Source organism: Rhineura floridana, chromosome 2 (genome assembly GCF_030035675.1).
Source record: "Rhineura floridana isolate rRhiFlo1 chromosome 2, rRhiFlo1.hap2, whole genome shotgun sequence".
NCBI classification, from domain to species: Eukaryota; Metazoa; Chordata; class Lepidosauria; order Squamata; family Rhineuridae; genus Rhineura; species Rhineura floridana.
Genome location: NC_084481.1, coordinates 81,704,710 through 81,723,965, shown reverse-complemented (window position 1 = coordinate 81,723,965; position 19,256 = coordinate 81,704,710). Strand labels below are relative to the sequence as shown.

The 19,256-nt window shown below is 41.0% G+C and overlaps 1 protein-coding gene across 14 annotated transcripts in view; it reads right to left on the bottom strand.

Moving 5' to 3' along the window:
* The window catches only part of SEMA5B (semaphorin 5B), a 585,589-nt gene that overhangs the window by 404,772 nt on the left and 161,561 nt on the right, over window positions 1-19,256 (bottom strand). Inside the window, exon 1 of one of the 14 annotated variants that reach the window (XM_061609099.1) lies at window positions 14,630-14,648. The exons of the other annotated variants lie outside the window; for them this stretch is intronic. The gene's annotated coding sequence lies outside the window, so the exon portion shown is untranslated. Of the gene's footprint in view, window positions 1-14,629; window positions 14,649-19,256 lie in introns of those variants that run through there. 14 annotated transcript variants of the gene reach the window in all.

Sequence of the window (19,256 nt, the reverse complement as noted above, 5' to 3'; positions counted from 1 at the left end):
CCGCACCAGTCCAAGGATCTTGTCAACATCCTCAAGCTGTACAAACTGAAACCTTGAGGAATGGAGCTCAGTCTCCGAAGATTCATGCAAGAAAACGCAGTCCTGGTAGCGCAGCAGATAAAGTGCTACAGGCAGGTGCTGAAAGACCCAATTCAAAAAACACATGAGCCTACCAACACGTTACAGTGGTCCTAAGCCTTTGCTTTTTAAAGCTCTGTGCAAACTAATGGTACAACATACAAGATAGACAGATGAGAGAATCTGAGATTCTGATGTACGATTATAATCATCAATCATTTATAATATGGAAACTCCCCAACTGTCATATGTCCCACTCCAACTGCTCATAGTACTATGCCAAGTAAATTATTTTACTTAAATGTGACAGTTTCTGACTCAAAACGGCACAAGATACACCAGACAAGAAAAGCATAAGTAGGGAATGAGAAAGAAACGAAGGATAAATTCACTGAAATTATTCAGTAGGTTAGCATTAATTGGTTTTGGGCACAATACTTAGACAAAGAGCAATTCCAAAGTAACAGATTGTAACACTCCTACTAAAGTAGAATAATCTTTTACCCCACGCACAGTTTCTCACTGATACTATTTGAATATTCGTGAAGTGCCACTGAACACAAGAACATCATCTGGCTCAGTGACTTTCCGGTTTCTGGTTATCTTCCCCGTGGAGAAAAGGAGAGGCTCCAAGCAAAAAAAAGAACCCTTAGAAGTCCCCAACACATCCCTGAAAAATCTCAAGTCATGATCCCCCCCTCCCCAGGTAAACCAAGAGCCTCAGAAACAGAAAAAATGCACTGTTTTTCAGAAAAAGTTTAATTCGGAGTGGTTTCACATATGTGGTTTCAATGTCCACGACACAGGGAAGAATACATGTGCAGAGGAAGACTGTGGCTATTTTAGCAACATAGCTCTACTTAGAGATTTTCCCTAGTGGCATTTGTTTTGCAGCCATACTTACATAGGTACTACAGTTCTGGACAAAACTGGAGCCTTAGCAAACATGTATTATTGCTGCAGAACTAAATAAGCTAGATCAGTTTATTATTTATTGGGCGGATGCTCTTCCTTTGCTCCATCGTCAGATGCCATGTTTTAACTCAAAATTAAACGTTATGATATGGATTAGCTGCAAATGCATGAACACAGCCAATCATTACTTGTATCATTAAAAAACCCACACAAGACATGTCAATAAAAAGGGACTTATAGAAATCCCCTTAGAGAAATGCCATGACCAGAAAGGTTTAGCAGGCTATGTTGCATTAATGTTGAAGAGATCAGTAAAGACCAGTTGATCCCGGCAAGCATCTGGAGAGTCTATTTAATTTTCTCAGATGGCACCGAAACATTATTGAATCTGTTTTTATGGCCTTGATTGTTATAGACACTCTTTTGATGAGCTGTATATTTTATTGGATCTTTTAAAATATTTTAATGGCTTTTTAGCCACCTTTGAAACGATGTGGTGGGAGAGGAATTGCAAAGATTAATAAATATGCAAATTAATCGGTGTTACTTCCCCATCAGCTCTCCACCAAAGCATTAATGTCCTGTTTTAAACTGGGAGCTAAGTCACCTTCCTTATGAACTCTACAACACTTTTCATGAATTGGGTAGCCATCTTTGCATAAAACATAAGTTGACACAAGGCCTTGCTTTCTAGCCTGCATATCTGAGATGGTTCCTTAGATACCAGTGAAAGCCCAAAGACAAGTCTTGGCTCCCCAAAGCCCTTTCTTTGTAACACTTTTCCACCAAGTAAGAAAGACGCTTTTTGCAACAAAAGTGATGACAAATGGAAAGATATTGTCGTCATGCTGGGTAACATGCCAAACCATCTGGAGACAAAGTCATATAAAGGCGGGGAGGGGGGAGCCTGCTACTTATTAGGCTTAAAACTTAGGATGTGACTGAATGAGATCCAAGGTTGTTTTCTTCACATAAATCACACTCATGTTATACTTGGCTAGAACGGATGCGGTAAACTTGGGGACAGCCCTTTTCTTCAGCACACTCAATTACTGGAACAATTAAAATAGTACTGAGACAAACCTATTTGGAAAGCAAAGAAAATCTGCCAACAGCTCCCAAATAAATAAAATATCCACAAAAATAGGAATCCAAGCAGACACCCCATTATAAAATGACAATTTCTCTCTCTCTCTTTTCCTAAATGCCTCCCTGGTTAGGCGTTAATTTGTTTCTCCTTGTGGGAGAGAATTGAGAGAATTAAACTTCCAAAAGATGATTATGTGCAAATTAACTAGCCTGACATGCCAAAGGTGATCAGATGAGGCAGCTGATGTATAATATGTGTGTATGTGTATGTATTATGAGTAATAACAATAATAGAAAAATTGTCCTGTCAAATCAGGCATAGCGTTAATAATAAGCCAATGTACATGACAGTAAAAGCTGTCATTTCCACAGCTATTAATGTAATTGAACATTGGTAGCTGACACTGGCAAAGGAAGATAAATCACAGTTATATTTCAAAATGTAAGTGTCAAATAACTCCCTCACCCCCCACCTTCTTCTCTTGTTAGGAACCTGCCCCTTGTCAAACAGCTCTACTTTGAAACTGTCATTTTTGCAGTAGAAAACTCCCTGATGAGCTGGTAAGTGACAATTTCATACTACTAAACATGGGTAATCTGTGTAAAAGAACAAGGAGGAGGAGATGCACAACCAAAACAACTCTTCTATTTATGTGAAACACAATTCAAAAACTTTTTTATGACTTTTGAGAAACTCTCACAGGGAAAACTGCAGGACTTGTAAGTTATGCATCACAGCTACGAGATGATGCCGTCTAACACCAATCCCTCTACATTAAATTAGAAGCCAGGAAAAAGGGGGCACAATAAATAGAAAAAACCAAGAACATCATAGAAGACAATCAGTGCTGGATTAATCAGAAAACTTACAGCATTCACTAATGAAGCGTTTGGTAAAATTATTTACCTCATACTCATAACCAGGTTTTCTATTTGTACCTGGGGCTGACCCAAATTTTTTTGGGAGGGGGAGTTGTTCTCAAACTTTTTCCCATTCTCTACTCCCTAAGAGCTTTTTCTCTCCTAAAAAGGACAACCTTAATCGTTATCATCAATGTCTTCCATGGGCACTCAGCACAATTCTGATAACTTGGTTGTCCTACTCCTCCCTTTGAGAGCCTAGCAGCCAGTCAGCTAGCTAGCTGATATGTTTAAAGAGCTCAGTTAATTACAAAGGCATATTTTAGAATGAAAAATTATTGACAATTGCATTAATAGTATGTCAGATACCAAGACTCTTTAATGATCGTCCCATCTTGCCAGCCTTGTTATCTAAAGCCCCCGTTCCTTAAATCATTTCACAGCTGACATGTTTGCTTTTCTTACAACCCTCTCTGCAGTTTTTCTTAGGGCAGGATGGCATTCCATTCTATCCACTTAGATATTATTACTTAAGAATATGACCAATATCACAGTTTAGAGATGCTTCATACTTCATGTACAATCATGGATGCTGTGGCTATACAGGTGTTTTCCGTTAGCATCCTTGTAACGTGTGAAGGAACAGACATGCAGTGGTATATATGCCGGGGTTCCCCAATTTGCAGTAGCTTTTTAGCATTTCTCCACTATGTACTCAAGAACACATGCCTATTCTTCATAGTAGATTTGCTGCAGGGGACACTGGTGTGGAGTAATTCCTTTATTAAGTTTGGTTCCAGTAGCAGGTATGAGCAAAGCCACAACCTATCAGTATACAGTAGGGCCCCACTCATACAGCGGGTTAGGTTCCAGACGCCCGCCACAAAGCAAAAATTGCAGAAAAGTGGAACATACGAGGCCGCTTGAGTCTTTGACCCTGGGTCAGAGGGAAACAAGTGTACAACCCCCCGCATGTGAGGTGGGCACATGACATCCTGCCCCAGCCTTGGCCGGATGCTGGCCCCCCATGGCATGAGGGACACATCTAGGAAGAGACGACTGCGGCCTCCGCCATCCCTGAGGTCCTCCGGAGTTTCCCTCTGTGTGGCCCAGTGTGGCCCAGTGTGCCCGAGGGGGCATGGGTGGAGGCTGGGCCCTCCCCGCGTCTGTCAAGGAATGGCAGTGAGACCTCAGTGAGAAGGGGGAACCGTGGGGGGAACCTGGCTGCTTCCTGTGTGGTAGTGGGCCATACTGCTCGTCATGGAGGGGGGCCACACCCCCTCCATCTTCCCCGCTTGCGGTTTTCCAGACCCGCCCTGTCCCCACTCCGCCACTCGCATCAGCCTGCCCAATCGGCGGTTGTCGCTTCCTTGGTCTGGATGTGCACCCGCGGCCCCCCTTCCCCTGACCCCAAAGGGCAGGCAAGGTGGACTGAAGGGATGCGCGGCACAGCGCTGAGGCAGGAGCTGGTCAGTCGACATGGAGGCTTTCCTCGAGGGGCGGGACGCAGGACTCCAGGTCTAAGGAAAAGTTCCTGTGGAAAAAATAGGGAGGAGATATGATCTCCCCCTCCATTTAAAAAAAATGGTAATATTGGGGGTTGGGGATAACCCAGCACAGATTTCAGGAAGGGAAGGATTAGAACTCAATGAACATGGATATATTTGAAAACCGCCGTATTAGCGGAACGCTGAGAAGCAGAACGCCAAAAAGCGGGGCCCTACTGTAATTAATGTAATCCACTTCTTGGGAGCCATTGAGATTAAAAGCTCTTTAGACTTTTCCCTTTAAAATATGGTTTACTGGACAGTTGTTAAAAAGCCTCAGGGCTGGTGCAAGACATTTTGCTGCCTGAGATGAAGGGCAAGGTGGCATCCCCTCCATTTCATGTACAGAGGCTGACTATACTGACAGCTGAATGTTAATTCAATACTGTCTGCCTCACTGCAGCTGAGGGCAGCATTATAAATGAGGACTGCATGGCACATTTTGTGGTCCTCCAACATCTCATTGCCATTCTCTACACCCACCTCACCACTCCCAGCACCTGCCACCTCATGCAGCTGCCTCAGTCCACCTAATGATAGGGCTGGCCCTGAAAACTCTGACCACCAAAGGGTGAAAAAAATATTCATTCTATTGAGAAAAAGCAGGCTTCTACATTAATCAGTGCAACCCATCTTTCAAACAATATAAAACAGTATAACTTTCAGAAGAAGCAGCTCACCTGATTTTTTTTAAATCAAGCTGTCTATCAGGAATCAAGAAGTAAGTAAACATTTGGAAAGTGTTCCTCAGAGAGCAGAGGTTTTTCGATGCGAGTCACAGGATCCATTGACAAGAAAAATTGCTTCTGTGCATTCCCTTCTGAGAACTTTATAAGAATGAACGGATATAATCTCTTTACAAGATGTATCCATATGGTAATTCTTTACTGTGGATGAATATTTGTTGGTTTTTTAAAAAAAAATACTTCAAGGTGGTTCTGAAAGTGAGAATAGGGGTCAATACAAAATCTACATGGCAAATCATTTCCCCTACGCTTACTTTAAAAGCCGTGGTACCTGAATATTTAAAAGAGTATGGGTCACTTCACACATTACATCTTTAGTTGTACGTCCAACAACATATGAGTGTGGATTCAAAAAGAACAAGCAGCACACAAAAAAGTTTTCAAACATATGTATCATACAGTTACACTCATAAAAGAATTAGTTGCAACTTTCTGTTGAGTGCATATTAGCAGGCAATTTCAGATTGGCTGCCTTATAATGTGTGAAACAGCCCACAGAAATGCCAGATAGCATAAGAATGTAGGAGGCTGCCTTATATCAATTCAGGTCATCCTGCTCAGTATCATCTACTCTGACTAGAAGCGGTTCTCCAGTCTTTCAGACAGAAGTAGTTTCCAGCCCTTTCTAAGCATGCAAGGGATTGGACCTGGGACTTTCTGCATGCAAACAAGTTGCTCTTTCACTAAGCTGCCATCAGACTAAACAGCAGATCTATCCAGTCCTCAGCAGTGCTCAGTTCTCTATATTAAAGAGGAAAAACATCACAGCGGAGCAACCTCTCCCTAGTCGTTCACTGCCTGCTTTCAACAGTGGAGTCAGTGTGGTGTAGTGGTTAAGAGTGTCAGACTGGGACTTGGGAGATCAAAGTTCAAATTCCTGCTTGGCTATGAACCTCACTGGGTGACCTTGTGCCAGTCATTGTCTCTCAGCCTAACCTACCTCACAGGATTTTTGTGAGGATAAAATTGGGAGGAGGAGAACCATGCTTGCTCGCCACCATGAGCTCCCTGGAGGAAAGGTGCGATATTAATGTAATAATAAATAAAATAAAAAATGAGGGAGCTAAGGCCACCCAGAACAGTAATACCCTACTACATCGCATGTATATCAGATTTTTATTTGTAAATTATTACAGAATCTTTGTGTTTGTCCTCACAACCACTCTATGAGCAAAGTCACTATTATGTTCATAAGAGATGAGACACCAAGACAAAGAATCAAAATCCCAGTTCATAGCTTACCAAGCTGGTAGAAGAGCAAACGTGCATGTCTCTCATGCATCATACACATAAGGTACGATATAGATAGTTCACACAGAAACCAATTTTAACTCGAGGTTGGGAGTATGACTCAGCTGTTGGAAGTTTTAGAGACTCTGCTCTGTGCTATATGCTCCCCAAGATGTCAATTCATAATAATAAAAAAAACTGAACTGACAAAAAAAATCCCTCTCAATAAAGGCATGAGTGCATTCAGATAGCATTAGTGAAGTTCCTTACTTTATGTTGGACAAAGCTAAAGTTTGCTATTCAAAGGAGGGAGGAAAGGGAAGAAGGATATTTCACACAGTTGTAGAGGAAAAAGAAAAGTAAGGCCAAGAAGGTTCAAAGTGTGAGGAATTTCTGACAATTTCAGTGGGGCTATTTAGACAAGACTGAGGATTTGCAGCACTGGAACTACATTTTGTGTTCTTGATAGGTTTACCTTTCAGGATCCCAAGCCAGAATCCTCCAGGGATGTTTGTCTGGCTTCAGAATCCATTGGTTAGATTAATCTGCGATAGAGTTTAAATGCGCTGCTACACTAAATCAAGAATTACGAGAAGCCCTCCCCTCTGGAGTCTAAGCTTTTTCATTTCCTTTCCTAAAATGATCCAAGTTTGTCCAAGTTGCAAGATAAAGTTGATTCAAATTAAATGGAAGAATAGTTTGGGAAGACAAGGAATCTGTCACATCTTGAAAGCAGACTTCCTTTTGCACCATCAATAATACATGCCTTTTGCCACAAACTACATGGGATTTGGATACTTTATTCTAATTGAAATATTTGGAATTCTGCAAAAGGTGAAATATTTCTTGTCAAGGGCTAAGCAGCAAGAGAAAAGGCATGTTATAGGAAACCCCATGGAGGAGAAGCAGCTGTGCAAAATGGGAGGCTCTGCCTCATAACTACTGGATTCAGGATCTTAAAAAAAGAGCATTAAAGTCAGATGCTAGCCAAAGGATATTTTCAACCACTGGGAGCACCTGAGGCCTCTCTACTGTTGCCACAAAATATCAGCAGTGGGTCAGTTACTATGAGAGGGACTTTATAAACACAAACTAAACAATCCACAAATAGCAGCCTTTGTCCTAGCAAATTTCACTTCCCTTGAGCTCAGTTATTTGGAATTCCACTCTTTTGTAAAAAGGACTGAATCATACAGAGAACTCCATTGTGGAGCAAAGTGCGTTTTCTGTGGCTAAGAGCATTTTCCTTTCGGCTCATGGAAGACTAACATTTTTAATGCTAATGAGGGTTGGGGATGTGCCCTGGGAGATGAACACGCTGTGCATATCCCTTAAAGAGTTTTGTCACTTGGAAGTAGCCTGAAATTAAAGTAATTCCTGGATTATGAGTGTCTTTAGCCCTATTAGTGTCTTTAGCCAGAGCCAAGGTGATGTGCATAATGGAAAATATTGATCTTTGGGTTTAACAAGGTGCCCATCCGCGTGCCCACCAGGCTACCAAATGCACAAAAATTCACATTCTTTTGTCTGGGTATCATCGGGAAGATTACACAGTATTCTCAGGTGCCTGAATGGAATGTAATCAAGATGAGTACAGGAATAACTGACAGCTATAATGGAAAGCAATTTCCAAACAGCTGCTGGAGTAATTTATAAGTTTGGGGTGAAAATTTGGATCCCCGGAGAAAATATGAGGAAGACATAGTTACTTTGGTTTGACATCAGTAGCAATGAAAGTGAGAACTACTCTTTCATGTTATTTCAGGTCAAATCCTTTTCTTTCATTCATTGATATATCTACATCAGGGTTACAGATCCATTGTCACAGCTTTAGAAGACATCTGTGATCTTTCAGTGATGCTTACTGTATATGCTAAGAAAGGCTAATCTCTTTCCAGAAGATAGGCAGCTGAAACTTTTGAGGTTTATTCCTGGTTTTGTCAATGATATTCTTATTATTTCTAATTTGCTCCCAAATTAGATGAATCCTGCAGATTTGCCTTTCTACATCATATATATACCCAACGGCCAGCTTGGGTAGGCAGGGCCAGTACAGAGTCTAAAAATACCTCACTGCCAGGAAGATGCTCCAAGTTCCAATAGCTCACCACACAGGGCAGCTGCACACAAAAGACAAACGTTCCCAGTTCCTAACACATGCACCCCTCCTTACTGATGCAAGGCACTGTCAGGAGACCTGGCACTGAGTTAGACAAGTCTGATACAGAAACGCTGATGTTCTAATACAGTAAGCATATTGACCTACCTATCCATGGAGGCTCCCATATGATACAGTTCCAAATTCTATCCCTCAGCACAGCTAACAATCATTTTTTTAAAACTGTAAATGGACTGCCTTCAAGTCGATCCCGACTTATGGCGACCCTATGAATAGGGTTTTCATGGTAAGCGGTATTCTGAGGGGGTTCACCATTGCCTTCCTCTGAGGCTGAGAGGCAGTGACTGGCCCAAGGTCACCCAGTGAGCTTCATGGCTGTGTGGGCATTTGATGGAATCTAAAATCATGACTCAGTTTGGGCTTAACTATAGTTTAGTGCTATGTGATCATATCTGAGCCTCGTGTGCTCCCTTTCCCCTCTGCTCCTATGAGGAGATCAGAAGCATCTGCATCATGTTTTAATTAATCACAGTTAACAAGAAGGATGAGAGCCAGTGTGGTGTAGTGGTTAAGGTGCTGGACTATGACCTGGGAGACCAGGGTTCGAATCCCTACACAGCCATGAAGCTCACTGGGTGACCTTGGGCCAGTCACTGCCTCTTAGCCTCAGAGGGAGGCAATGGTAAATCCCTTACCCTGAAAATCTTATTCATAGGGTCGCCATAAGTCAGCATCGACTTGAAGGCAGTCCATTTCCATTTTTTAACAAGAAGGACAAACTGTGGTTAGTTTAAATTATGATTGATTGAAACAAGCCAGGATCAAACCATGAGTTATAATCATAGCTTGTTATAATCCCGGTTTGCTATTGGCTGACCTAGCCACAGTTTCTCTTTTTCGGATAAAAAGTTTAGTATTATTCATGAAATACTAAACCCTGGTTCAGGGACTTACATGGGCCAGTGTAAAAGGATGGAACATTTTCCAGTGACCAATAAGCTAAGAGGTGTCAAAGAAAAAAAAATAGAAAAGGCTTCTATTTCCTCAGTGATGAACTCTGATCCATTCGACTCTAGCACTTTGGATCAGACAGGACTACAGTATCTGAACAGGAAAACTCATGGCACTTTCTAAAAAGAAATACTGAAAAGGAGACTGCAGGTAGTAAATGGTATTTGACTGAAGCAGTTATATAGTCTATTGCAACAGAGTAGGCGCTGACAACATTGTGCTAATATGAATTTTAATTCAGAAGGTTGCAAATCACTGTGGGTGATATCTACATAAGTCATAGCGTAGACCTACTGATTTCAGTTTGTCTACTCTGAGTATCATTAATATCACCCTGTAGTTTTTACTTCATGTTGTTCACATATTTTCTTCATGATTATAACAGGCGTCCAACTGATATACACATACAGCAAGGATAATATCCTGTTGTAACTTGTGACTTTAAATACAGCTTAAAGGGACCAGGGGTGTAGCATTGTATGGGATGGCTTCATGAGACAGCCTTTGTCATATGAATGCTCCCCAGCTTCTAAAAAGATAAAGCCTGGCAGTTAAAGGTAACAAAGCGGAGCCTGCATGTGTGTTAACAGAGATGCCAGACTAACTTCCCTGCATTAATTCATGAGTGACATTAATCCACAAGAGCACAGCAACATCCGCTTCTCATGCACGCAAGACTGGTTCTAGATTGGCCCAATATGGAGTCATAAATGGTCTACATCATGGTGTATGGATTCAGAATAGGGGACACGATGGGAATCAAGAGGACATCGGTAACAACATTTGCTTTAGAATTTCCTACATTTTCCTAGTGTTTTAACTGAGTTTACACTTTATGAAAATTACCTCAGATGCTCCTGCATGGAGACTGTGAGGGGCCAACTTCACAATATTTGTAGCCTTGAACCTTGTTTATCTTTGTCTACACATTTATATTATCACCCCTCTGAGCTTTTTTCAGCCATCAGATTAGAATAATGAAAGCCTGCTTTATAGAGCTGGTGTATTTTGATGAAATGAAACATGCTGTGTGATGTATTTATCCCACAGTAAAGTGAGATCTGATAATCCTATACATGTCTACTCAGAAGTAAGCCCCACTGAGTTCAATTAGCCTTATTCCCAGCTAAGTGAGAATAGGACTGCAGCCTGAATTTTTTTTAAAGTCATCTAAAGTTTTCTAGTGGAGCCATTATGACAAGCAGCTTAACAGCTCCTGAATTTTCATGCATTACATCAATCGTTTCTAATTAAGCTAAGTGTAAACATCCTGCTCTTGCCCAGAGTTAAAAATAAGAGCAATTATTTTTATTTAAACATTTAGGGCAGGCTTCAACTAAAAAGATGTGCTAGCGCAAGGGTTGACGCTAGCAACAACTCCCCCCCCCAATGTATGCCCCATGTTGTCACCAAATCTGCTCTGGAGGGTTGGGGCAATTCCCAGAAAAGATTTAGGGGGCTCACAGGGAGAGGATAGGGGATATAGTTCTGTTGAAGAAGGAGAAATCCTAGTTCTGATGGAACCAATCTTAGCACTGCACTGAATACCACCCTTATAACATCTCTCTTATGCTTAAGGAGACTTGCAACTTTAAAAACAAATATGTAGCACATCATAAAAGCAATGAAATAGTAATGAGACTACTGGTCAAAAAACAATGAAATTACAGACACAGCAGTTACAAGAATCATCAACACCACATTCCCCTCAACCCAGCTTCAAATAGCTTTTTTTTTTTAGGGTGGGGTTTTGTTTTTTGTTTTTTTGCAGGTGCATCTTATACAATCTTAATACTATAAGCAACATGTTCTCCAGTAAACCTCTTTTGGGAAACCATTCCACAGACTCAAGGCCATTGCTATAAATGCCCTGCTTCTTACTAAGGCAGTTCTGACCTCACAATGATATGCAAAGCAAGGCCACACAGGAGGATCTTAATTGTGAAGGAACGAGAAAGTGAGACTGTCTCTGAAAAGAAATACTTTTAACGTTAAAAACAGCACCTTGACTTGGGCCTGGAAGGTAACATAGCCAATGCAACTACTATAGAATTGGCTCAATGTGTCAAAATATGGGAAACTGTCATGGCCCCTTCAGAGGACTCTAAGGAAGAGGAAGAGGCAGAGTTGGCAGACCCAGGAGAAGGAACTAGTGGAACCCCTGAGGACTCAACTCTTCCCCAGCTGGAGAATGTCCAGGACCTGGCTGAAGCCCCTCAATTGGATTCTGGGTATGAACAGGAGGCTCCCCTCCCCCCTGCAGAAAGGAGACGCCAGCGAGTAGTACAGCAACGAAGGAAGAGGTCAGGTCATTTAAGAACAAGCAGCTCTGAGCAGCTGGGAGACTAATCACGGGCAAATGGCTTAGGGAGTCTGTTATAAAAGGCAGTTCATGGCTGCAGCAGACTGCTGACTACAATGGTTGTGACCCCTCGCGTGTAACACCGTTACTAGCCTCTAGACCTTCGGACTGGACCTCTGGCTTTCTGAACTCTGCTTCCCTACCTGGACGACGCTCTTGGACATTGCTACTGGTTAGTTTGTCAAACCTTTCTTCTGCCAGCTGGCCTCCATTATCTGCCTGGCCTTGACTGATTTATTGCCCAGCTAACTGCCGGCTGCTTCGTTACTGCCTAGCCCCCACCCCTGAAGCTGACAGGAAACTGTGGTTTGTACATACCATTGTCAAGTGAAATCAGGATTTCAAACTAGGATCCTGGTTAGTTTCATTTTCAGTCATTTGGACTAAAGAGAAAATCACTGTTTATTATAAACACCTATCAGAAGCTTCACATTTCCTCCCTTTGTGTACAAAGAGGGGAGAAGAGAGGGAAACCATACAAGCCAGAGGCTTACTGAGTGCATTTTTGTAACACTAAGCTATGGTTTATGAAGGCAGAATCTGCCTGTTCTTCCTTTTTTACTGCACGTTATTGGCTCTGTAACATTGTCAATCAATTTATCATGGAAGGCTTTCTAAATTTCTTTATATAACAAAATTGATATATCGCTTGATTGTAGAAACTTCTAAGCGATTTACAAAAAACATTAAAACTATCAATAGATATAGTCAAAAACAAATGTGGTCCATATAAAGAGATGTTATCCACATTATTAGCTGAAGCTAGACAGGTAATAGCAAGAAATTGGAAAACTGAAGACAGGGGGACATTTCAAGAATGGAAGATTTTAATATGGCACTACACCTTAACGGAAAGAGTAGAAAAGCAAGTACAAGCAACAAGACAAACATAGAAGATGAATTCATAGGTAAGTGGTACGGATTTTTTCTATGGGAAGCAAAGTGATCTCAACACCAACTTCCCAAGAACCTTTAATGGAGAGACTTAACAGGTTGAGATAGAATGACGTGCATTGCTCTTCACATTCACCCTATGTAGTATGAAAATAACAATGATAACACAAATGGTCATGTAGTATACTAGACAAGACAAATATAATCTCTATGTGTTGAATTCATTTTACATGTTATATATGAAACATGAAAAGTAAAAAAAATGGTTTTTTGATCACTGTCTGATGTTCATGTGGAAATAAAGACTGTATCTCAAGAACATCAGGACATTGTGCAATGATGTTCCAGTGATCAAACCCAACACTACCTTTACATTTAATTTGAAAAAATATATATTATCCCATCCTAAGCACCAAAATGCATTAACCTCCTCAATAACAAAAAATTATATTTGGCAGCCATTGCAGTCTAATTGCATCCTCATGAAATCTCTTTAATTAGGTATTTTGGGAGACTCCTTGTGTTTAAAAAGAGGAAGCAACATAAACTGGGTAATTATGCCACACAGGAATAAATCTGTTTTGCTTTGTTTATCATTTTTGTTAACTTTGGTAAAATTATTGGTCCATATCTTCCCTTGTGCAATATAGTGGCTTCAATTTTTACACAATAAAAAAACTAAATTTACACTTGGGATCAAATTCATCCCAGAAACTGAACTTGGCCAAATGCATGCAGGAATCAGTAAAAGGGAAATTATTCCATTTACACTGACACAGGAGAAAGTGAAATTCATATATAGAATACTGGGGGGGGGAGCGACGACAGACAGCTAGCTGATAATACCCAAAGTTGTGTGAAGCACAGAATATTGGGAAAATGTCTTTGATCTTTAATAGAGCCTTTAAAAATCTAAATGTTTGCCTTGTTCCATAAAACTTTCAGAGAACAAGAACTGTATACTATAGCAATGTTACTAAAACTCGCAATTACATGGTTCAAAATATGAATGTGCCTAGCTCATAAAGACTAGATACAATGAAAAATGAAAAATGGACTGCCTTCAAGTCAATCCCGACTTATGGCGACCCTCTGAATAGGGTTTTCATGGTAAGCGGTATTAAGAGGGGGTTTACCATTGCCTTCCTCTGAGGCTGAGAGGCAGTGACTGGCTCAAGGTCACCCAGCTTCATGGCTGTGTGGGGATTCGAACCCTGGTCTGCCAGGTCGTATCGGTCTAACACTCTAACCACTACATATCAACTGAATATTTCTCTCAAAATTCTTCTACAACTCAGAATACAAAATGAAGTTCTGCACATGCAAAGACAGCAATTTTTCATTTGTCTGTTTTTAGTGCAAGCCATGAACCCCAGTCCCTGTCCACATAGAGCTGAACAAATGTTCCTAATGGGGTTCTTCCTCCAAGTGCTCTTTAAAGTACTTGTAACTGGTGATCTATTGCCATATCGAAAGAATGGAGTTCATCCATCACCATGATTGTGTCTTTTGAAAAAGAAGGGTCCAATATCAAAAGAAGAAATATTGAGAAAACATTGTTTTTTGACCTCAGACCAAACATAAGGAAGCCCTACTGAGTTCACATGGAACCTGCTCCTACATGCATATCTCCACTACAGCCTTTATTAAGATAGCCATGCAGTCAGTGAAACCAATCAAAACAGCTGCCATCAATTAAAAAAAAATATATGTGTATATACCTGCTTAAGAAACTAGAAATATATTTAGTAAAACCTTTAAAAATGAGTTAACCTACCAACTGGTATTTTGTCCACTTCACAACATAAGCAGGCTTTGCATAAAGACATCCATTGGGAGCGTCATGGGTTTTGAACATCAACCTGAAAAAACTATTAAATGCATTTTCTTCACAACTTTGAAACCACAGCACAGCTGTAATTCCAGGAGTCTGTCTACCGCTTTTCCCCTTCTGCTTTCAACTGCTAGAGAGACAAGATTCTTAACCTTTCACAGTGTCCTTAGCAAAATATACACTGTCGTATCTCTAATGAGAATAGAGGAAAGGGATAAGAACTCAGCTGCCTTATACTGAATCAGACAGACCATTGGTTCATCTAGCTCAGTACTGTCGACACTGATTGGCAGTAGCTCTCCAGGATCTACAGGGTTATCTCCCAGCCCTATCTGGAGATGTTGGGGTTTCAAACTGAGACGTTCTGTATGCAAAGCAGATGCTATGCCACTACACTGAGTACAGTCCTTTGAGCCACTTTATGCCATCTATATGCCAAACAGGGAGTATTTTAATTAGTCTGACTATTTTAGTTCTACTTATTTTATTCTATAAATAACCTTTTAGGGTTAACCCTCACAAAGCAACTTACTAACAACAAACACAAAATGCAATATATCATACTAACTAACAAAACAATTAAAATGGGTGAATGAAAAACTAAGAACTTACTACATCAATGTTATTTTTCTTTTGTTGTTGTTGGTTTTCATGTATTTTAATTATAACTGTGTGTTGCTTTGGGGTTTTCACTGAAAAGCTGTCTATACATTTTTAAAAGCAAATTAGTATGCACCCATGCTCAAGACCTTTGCAGCCACCATTGCTTAATTAAGCAAACACCAGATATTCCTGATTTTGGCTTAACTGTCTGCAAGTTTTAGCTAACTGCTATTTGTTCCTTCTAATTTTCTATAACCTATTTTTCTATTGTTTCCATTATTACTAACTACCAGACGTGGAAAACGTTACAGTGTGTCCTAGCCCCTGACAGGAGTTCTTGCTCATGTTCAAAGCTCCAGCTAGCCTGCAGTAGGAGCCTGGGAGTGACATTTGGGGACTGCAAAAGAGGATTTCTTCTTTTCATTGCTTCAATGCCTCATGTTTGGGACTGGCAAGGGGGAGGTGATCTATTTACATAAGAGATCCCCAGAGTTGTGTAGTCTTCCCTAAATTTGTGCCCTCCAAATGTAACTGGACTACAACTCCCCTTGTGCACAACCATTTGCCATGCTGGTTGGAGCTGATAGGAGTTGTAATCCAAAACATCGGGAGGGTGCCAGGTTGAGGAAGCCTGCTGTAGAAGCAATGGATACAAAGAGGAAAGGGCAGGTCTTGCAGATGCTGTAAAGCAGCAGCAAACAGATCTGTCTTCAGAGGAGGGAGTCACATATAATTCCCACACAGATACAGAAGTTCCTAAGGGTAAGGACAAGAAATTGACATAAGAACGTAACAACCACCTCCTGGATCAGGCCAGTGGCCCATCTAGTCCAGCATCCTGTCCTCACAGTGGCCTACCAGACGACGCCTATGGGAAGCGCACAGGCAGGACATGAGCACAACAGCACTCTCCATTTTTATAGTTTCTGGTATTCAGAAGTATACTGCCTCTGGCCATAGAGGAACAGAAGAGCCAATATGGCCATTGACAGCCTTGTCCTCCATGAATTTGTTTAATCCTCTTATAAAGCCATCCAAGTTGGTGGCCATCACTTCTCCTGTGGAAGCAAATTCCATAGTTTAACTATGCACATTTAGAAAAAAGGAAAGGTCATGCATCAAGGTCAGACACAAAAGAAGCAGATTTAGGAACCTTGAGGGGCCTTCCTCCCTCTGTTCCCTTGTGGAACATTACCCTGCAACACTTATATTGACCTTCAGAGGATTGAAGGTGGACTGTTCTGGGTAAAGCACCAATAAACGTGAAATATCTTGTTTTCCCAGACCTGTCATAGTCTCAGTTTGTTCACCTTCAGGAAATGATGAAAGCCTACCTTCTAAGTGGATTCTGAACCAGACTGCTTTATTTTTAGCTGCATTTTTCTCTCTCTTTATTTGTTTCAGCATAGACTGGCAATTATATGGTTATACTTCTAAACCCGTGGTCTTTTAAGTCAATTCTCTTTTAACAATGTCCCTTCTTTTGCAGACCAGAATCTTAAGGACATTACTTTATGGTGAAGACAGAGGAGAAAACACCAAAAACCCTCAGTTGACCATATTGAATTATTTCCTTTAAAAAGGGCTTAATTAAGAAAATCATCATAGGATCTTCAGGGTCTGAACTTCAGAAGGTGTTTTGCTGAAACAAGAGAGCTGTGGGTGTTTGATCTTAATAAAAAACATTTTCCTATCTGAGAGTTTAAGGGAAATGATTCAAACAAATTTGCATTCCCTCCAGAGCCTTCTGAGAGTCACTTTGGCAGCTTATCATAGAGGGCATCAGTCTGGCTCTCAGACAAGCCTTCAATGAGTACACTTACAAGTCATTGATTCTCAGTTCATTCACACAAGCTGCGCTAACCTATCACATCCTTTGCAAAAATGCACATTTTGAAAGAATGGACACAAAGAGTGATTTACATTATATCTGCAATATTGTTACTAATATAAACACAAAATGTTGGAGGATTTACATGGACTATTACAAACCAATGGCAAGATGATAGAAGGCTATGATATAACATTCCAAGGAGTCATTGGAAGAAACAGATTTATCCTACTGGAAGATTCTGACACTCCTTCCACCTCAAAAAAGCAAGCAACTAGCCCAAAATTTTGAAGGTATTCCTTTACCAATATATTATAAGCTACTATAGGTAGATAATGTTTTTATTTGGGGGGGGGAAGAGACAGAGAGATGGCATTAGAGTCAAAAATCAGAGCTAGGCAAACTATCTAAATCACATCAACCTCCTATATAGTGACACATCAAGATATCTTGTGAATGAAAAATATCTTATTTACATTTTATTTTACATGCAACACTGCATAGCGCTAAGCAGAACGTCTGACACAAATGTCTGATAGACTTTCCAATTGTTGGCATGCAATGTTGTATTAAAGAGTGTTTCTCTTCTACTTAATCACAAGCTGTCAGGCACAACGGCATATGGAATACCTGCACCTAATATTTCTCTGGTTCCTAACTGGAGGTCAAATTTTCTTATCTTCCTTCCAGTCCTGATTTTGGAAAAAACAGTTTGGCAATACTCTATTGAAATATATCAAACACAATATAACAGCAGGAACATTAAATCAAACAAGCAGCTTAAAGTTCAGACAGTACTAAATGTCCAGATGAAGAGCTATGCTTTCGTTAAACAATCATTTTGTCAGGTGTTAGGCGAACGAACATGGAGATGAAGTTCCATAAACAAGTTCTGTAAACCACTAGCAAGAAGGTCCTGTCACTGATAATCAGATGCCTCACTTCAGAAAGCAGAGGTATTCAAAGCCAGGCCTCCAACAAAAGCCCTAACAAGCAGAAAGATTCACACGGGATCAGGTACCCAGATACTCAGCTCCCAGACTTTTATGGTTGTAAAGATCAAAACTGGAATTGTGCCTAGAACAAGCTGGTAGCCAGTGAAGCTCTTTAAGGTGTGGTGAGATACGTTCCCTCCACCCTATACCAATTAATAGCATTCTAGCTATATTATGAAACAGATATCATTTCCAGACAGCCTTCATATGCAGCTCTGTATACAGCAAGCATGGGGAAGCTGTGGACTTCCATATGTTGGACTCCAACTTCCATCATCCCTGCCCACTGGCCATGCTTGGTAGCACTGATGGAAGTTGTCATCCAGCAATGTCTGGAAGGCCATAAGCTCCCCACCCCTGATGTACAGCATGTTAGGCAGATGGTGATGGCCCTCACTGCTGGCCTCGCCTCCACTACTTATTCCACCAGCACCATGGGTGGTGTTATGCCCTCCTCTCCCTCCCTCCCTCCCCCGCATTGTGAGCAGGAAAGTCCTGCCCATCCACTAATAGCAGACCTCCATAGGATGGAGGAGTGAGAGGCTGAGAGACAGAAAGAGAAGCACCAGTCCTCAGTTGCAATGAAGAGGCATCACAGAGGGGCCCATACAACCCTGGAGTTAGCCTGGACAATTTATTACATCAGGGGTCCAGATGTTGTTGAACTCCAATACCCATCATACTCAGCCAACATGGCCAGTGACCAAGGACAATAGGACTTGGAGTCCAACAACATCTGGAAGGCTGCAGCTTCCTCATTCCTGTGTTACAGTAATCTAACCTACAATATTATACTGTACATGCATAAATTACCTTTTAGATGGGTTAGCCACATCCAAATGTTGCTCTTCTGTTTGTGCAAATGCAGGTTTTACTTTAAAAAAAAGTTCCATGTAAAAAAACATGTTTTCTAAAATGCATTTGTTTTATAATGTTTGGTAGAGTACCAAGGTAGGAGAAAAGAGGGGCACACCAGATGAAGATGAAAACACAAAGGGAAAACTAACCCTATGGTTTTTAATCACAAACACCCACCTCCAGTAGGTCACATTAGAAATTATGCAGGTTCTATATCCACTGTTGGGGGCAATACACCTCTGAATACCAGTTGCTGGGGATCACTAGTGAAAGAGGGCTATGG